Raw genomic sequence first — 5,843 nt, forward strand, 5'->3', positions numbered from 1 at the left:
TATACAAGGATTGATCAATCTAATATATTCGTGGGATTCACGAATTTTGCCATCTAAATTACTCTTATAATCTAAATATTGTTTTAAAAACACTAAACTCGTGGGATTCATGAGATTGCTATCTTACTTCTCTTTCTACTATTCATAACTAGCCTTAAGTTGTATTCCTCTTCTCCTAGTCCAAAACCTCGGCGGTTCCCACCCGACTCACGAAACGATCCGGAGTCGAAAGGCACGACAACGTCAAAATTATCAAGCAACTGAAGGAGGAACGGCAAGCGGCGGAAACCAAATCGCAATTGGGAACGGGCCGGATTCAGTCCATCCTTCGGGCATGGCTGAATCAGACAAAACACTTGATTGACGAAAGCTCCGTAAGATGGTGGACAAAGTGGGCACAAAACGCGGCGGAACTCCAATTGCTACGGGCAGACGTGGCAAACCGGCGGAAGGAAGGAGATGATTGTTATACGTTGACTTCCGAGGACTTCACCGCCATACGGGACGAGCTGGCCGACGACTTCCAAGTCCTGGCGGATGAACAGCTGGCACAGGTCAGGCACCTCGTAGCTCAGCTAGACGATGATAGGTTGGACGCTCAAATCCAGTTTGAAAGCTACAAGCGGTCCTGGGTTCGGGAAGAAAAGGCACGGGCAGCGACAACGGTTAACCTTAGTGATGAGGAACCGTCGCCGGCTGAGGGCCAGCCCGGAACCAGTCAACCGGAGACCACTACGATGGAGGGAGCAACGACGGAGACGCCAGTGTCAGAGCAACAAACGGAGAAGCAGCCGCAGCAGCCAACAACGGACCTGTCGCAGCAAACATCAATAGAGCAACAACAACAACAACAACCAATTCCGGATGAACCATTGGAGACTCTCAAACAAAGCATTCTGGATATTTTGGACGAAGAATAGCAAGGGTCGGTTGTGGATTCGACGTACAAGGTACTGTCCCACGGGCGTGCCATGTGTTACCGGCCGGCAAAGGAGTCCAGAGTGTGAAATGGGGAGTTATTTAATTAGTAGGAATGGTTGTAAGTAAGCTATGAGTGTGGACGAACGGACCGGAATCGGTATGCCGTTCCGGATCCGAACCGATCCCGAACATGTGCGGATGGCACCGTTTTGTAATACAGACCAGAAACCTATTTAAAGGCCCGGATACAATGATGAATAGCGGTTAATTAATAAAGCTTAGTGTTGTTATCTCTCTGTGTTAATTGCCGTTCTGCATTCATTGTTATATCTTACGCGTGTGATTATTAAAGACGATCATGCTAAGTAACCTAATTAAGTCGGATTAAGCATTGAGTCTAATCCTGTTGCCGTAACACCCCTTTGGTGAAGTGTCTTCCGTAGACACCCTGTGTTAGGCCATTGTCCGGCCCTAAGAGTTAACAACGTTTTGGACTGAGGCGTTGGCAACAGCGGCGTACATGATAAACAGATCACCCTCAGTACCCTTGGACAAAGACACGCCGCAGAGAGTGTGGACCGGTAAGGAAGTGTCTTACCGGCATCTGAAGGTGTTCGGGTGTCTCGCTTACGTGCATGTTGCAAAGGACCAGAGAGGAAAGTTAGATCCAAAGACCCGGCCATGCATATTCCTCGGATACGGCGATGATGAGTTCGGCTACCGAGTGTGGGACCCGGTCGACAAGAACGTATTCCGGAGTCGAGATATTATCTTCATAGATGACAAAACTCTTCCCGACTGGGAGTCAGAGAAGAAGATAATGAACTCTGAGTCGACCGGTAAGGATAAATTTGGTGAGATGCAGTCCCAACCGGCAAGGAGCCAGTTAACACTCGAATAACTGGCCAATTACGGTGAGGATACCGAACCGGCAGAAGAAGAAGAAGTAGTAGAAACTGGAACCAACCAAGACCCCGAATCGGATTCGGATGAAGAACAAATGGAGGAGTCGGTTACCGAAGCTCAATGACGCAGATATCCTCTCATAGAGAGAAGGGCCCCCCGGAGATTTCCAGATGCAGAGCGCGTGTTGCTAACCGATGAGGGGGAGCCAGAAAGCTTCGAAGAAGCAAAGGAAGACACCCATAGCCACAAGTGGTTAAGTACCATGCAGGATGAGATGGATTCCCTGCATGAAAACCACACATATGAATTGGTGGAGTTGTTGAAAGGAGAGCGGGCACTCTGTAACATGTGGGTGTATAAGTTGAAACCGGGAGATGCCAGCAACCCCCCGAGATACAAGGCTCGGATCGTGGTGAAGGGGTTCCAACAAAAGAAGGGAGTGGACTTCGATGAGATATTCGCCCCGGTAGTAAAGATGACTTCCATCCGGACGGTACTGAGTATAGCAGCAGCTAGAGCAGCTAGACGTGAAGACGGCGTTCCTTCACGGAGACCTCGAAGAAGAGATCTACATGCAACAACTGGAAGGATTTGTGAAGAAAGGGAAGGAGAACTTGGTTTGCCGGTTGAAGAAGAGCCTATACGGATTGAAACAAGCTCCCCGGCAATGTTACCGGAAGTTCGACTCCTTCATGACCGATCAAGGGTACCACAAAACACAGGCCGATCACTGCGTGTTTGTGAAGAAATTCGAAGGAGGCGACTTCTTGATATTGCTCCTATATGTGGATGACAGGTTGATCGTCGCACGGGACCAAGCGAAGATTCGGATGCTGAAGAAGGCCCTTAACCGGACCTTCTCAATGAAAGACTTGGGTCCGGCAAGACAGATACTGGGGATGCATATCATCCGGGACCGGTCAAAGAAGCATTTGTGCCTGTCACAGGAGAAGTACGTGACAAAGGTGCTTTAGCGGGTCAACATGTCAGAGGCAAAATCGGTCGGATCGACACTCCCGGCAAACTGCAGATTATCTGGTAAGCAAAGTCCGAAGACGAAAGCAGAGAAGGCGGATATGATGAAGATACCATATGCCTATGTTGTCGGGAGCTTAATGTATGCAATGGTGTGTACCCGACCGGATATTGGATACGCGGTCGGAGTGGTGAGCTAGTACATGAGCAATCCCGACAAGGAGCACTGGAATGCGGTAAAGTGGATACTCTGGTACTTGAAGGGCACTTCGAATATGTGCCTCCAATTCGGCTTCGGTAAACCCCAACTCAACGAATACATGGATTCAGACGTGTCGGCTGATGCGGATACCAGCCGGTCCACATTCGGTTCCGTCATAACCTATGCAGGGGGAGCTGTTTCTTGGCAACTGAGGCTGCAGAAGACGGTTGCACTGTCAACCATGGAAGCGGAGTACATGGCAACTGTGGAAGCCAGCAAGGAAATACTATGGATGAAGGACTTCATCGGAGAGCTAGGGATGCGACAAGAGGAATATTGGCTCTATTGCGAAAGTTGTCATCCACCTTGCAAAGAATGTTGCGTACCATTCCAGGACAAAGCACATCCAACGAAGGTATCATTAGATTCGGGAGCGAGTTGAAGATCGAGATTTCGTGTTGACAAAGATCCACACGGAGGAGAACGGGTCAGATATGTTGACCAAGGTGCTAACACCCAACAAGCTGCACGCGTGCCGAAAGCATATCGGACTGACCAGATATCCCATGTCGAAGTGAAGGGGGCAATTGTTGGGATTTCGGTCCCTCCGGATGGGATATAAGTACCCGACAAGGAAGACCCGGTGAGAACTGGATGATGCAGGCCCGGTGAGAACCCCTCACCGGATGAAGGGACATATATGTAAATATGTTCCAGAGAGCCCATTGGGGCTATATTTGTAAGTAGTCCTAAAGTCATATTAGTATAAATATGACCTAGGGCAAACAGTTTAGTTGTTGTTTCCATTGATCACAAGACCCTTGAGGTTCATATTGGGATTCAAGAAGAGCATGTTAAAACTTTCTATATTTTATTATCTTCAAAATGAGGTATCGTCAAGTGAAAACATAAAATGTTAGATATTGTTTGACTAACCAGTGTAAGGGTTAGGACTGATGATCTCAATAGGGCTAAGGAAGGATTCACCCTAGTATAGGCCCTTTAGATCCAATAGTGGAGCTATCGTAGAAAAGATAGAGAGAGAGAGGAGTTGGAGGAGCTCACCTTTTAAGCGAGGTCCATTTTTTTTAAACTTATCTTTTATATGTATGACCCATTTAGGGTTGGTCAAGTTCACACTGAACTTGGCCCAAAAATAACGAAATGGTGATGAGTGACTTTTGGCCTTTATAAATAGGCCTATATACATGTACACACTATAAGGGGGTCATTTAGGCCTTTACCTCAACAACCTCCCACTTAAAGGCATAAATGACGCCTTTAAGCTACGTGACTCCCACCATTTGTATACATATTTGATGTTGTGCTTTGGGTAAGCACTTGGTCAGTACATCCGCAGGGTTCTGTGATGTGTGGACCTTTATCAATGTGATAAGGCCATCCTCAAGCACTTCTCGAATGAAGTGATATCGCACATCAATATGTTTTGTGTGTGCATGAAACATAGCATTCTTTGCCAAACAGATGCACTCTGGCTATCACAACCAAGAATAGGTGCCTTTTCAGGCAAACCAAACTCACTACATAGACGTGCTAACCATATTGCTTCCTTGGAAGCCTCGGTGGCTGAGATATATTCTGCCTCAGTAGTGGACAAAGCAACAGCCTTTTGCAGCCTACTAGACCATGATACAACACCACCTGCAAGTGTGAATACATAGCCACTTGTGGATTTCCGTGTATCCACATCACCTGCCATGTTAGCGTCACAGAAACCCTTCAGCTCTAATGGGCCTTTTCCATAATAGAGGCATTTATTTTTAGTACCTTTTAAGTACCTCATAATGGACTTTACTGCATTCCAATGTGCCTTGCCCGAATTAGCCATGAATCGGCTTACAACTCCCACTGCATAGGCAATATCAGGTCTAGTAGCAACCATAGCATACATAAGTGAACCACAAGTTGAAGCGTAAGGTACACCTTGCATGTCATTGATTGCTTCTTGTGTCTTAGGAAAATCTTCCTCAAAGACTTTATCATATGGCTGTAAAGGCACTCCTAGAGGCTTTGCATCAGCCATACAAAATCTGTCCAGCACCTTGTCAATGTATTTTTCTTGAGATAAATACAATGTGTGTTGCTCCCTTTGTCTCCTAATTCTTACTCCAAGTACATGTTCAGCTTCCCAAGGTCTTTCATTGAAAATGCAGATTTCAGTTGCTTTTTAAGGACATCAACAGTGCTCCTTTTCTTGGCAGTAATGAGCATATCATCTACATATAGTACAAGAATGATTGGGTAATGTAGCCTACCTTTCGAATGGCAGGGTACATGCGAGCGACACGTGAAGATTGCTCGACACGAATTTCGGACGAGGTGGCATGAAGAGGCTAACAAAAGAAGCTGCGGCCCGGCACGTCGAAGTCGTCCACTATTCGGCTTCAGTCGGCATACGCGTAGGGGAGAAGACGACCAAACCTGATTCCAAATCTGGGTTCTGGTCGGTCGTTCTCGAGACCTTGTCCGGAGGAAGGCTGCAGAAGGAGGAAGCGGAGCACGCAGAAGAACGTGTTCGCAAAGTTACCGGGTGGAGCGACCCCGTTGAAGAAAGCACCGGCTTTGTGGAGGCCGCGTGCAGAAACTACGAAGCCCTGATTGACGAAAGGCGAGCGGGAAAAACCGAGGGAGCAGGCCCATCGGGGAGGCAAGACACACAAAGCGCAACCAAAAAGCTCAGAATCCCAGGAGAAGGAGAAGGGCAGGATTCCGAGCTTCCACTTAAGCTCGGAGATAAAGAAAACAACGAACCTACAAAAGGTTCTAGAGGATCGAGTTCTCGACAATTGCATAGAATTCACGCTTAGGGAAGTGCTCA

The 5,843-nt window shown here is 47.4% G+C and overlaps 1 pseudogene; it reads right to left on the reverse strand.

Moving 5' to 3' along the window:
* Window positions 1–4,388: 4,388 nt before the first annotated feature.
* LOC147853247 (secreted RxLR effector protein 161 pseudogene) lies at window positions 4,389–5,048 on the reverse strand (annotated as a pseudogene).
* Window positions 5,049–5,843: the final 795 nt, after the last annotated feature.

Source organism: Azolla caroliniana, unplaced genomic scaffold (genome assembly GCF_043228905.1).
Source record: "Azolla caroliniana isolate FFs.n. ecotype wild unplaced genomic scaffold, voAzoCaro1.0.p SCAF_17, whole genome shotgun sequence".
Taxonomy (NCBI): Eukaryota; Viridiplantae; Streptophyta; class Polypodiopsida; order Salviniales; family Salviniaceae; genus Azolla; species Azolla caroliniana.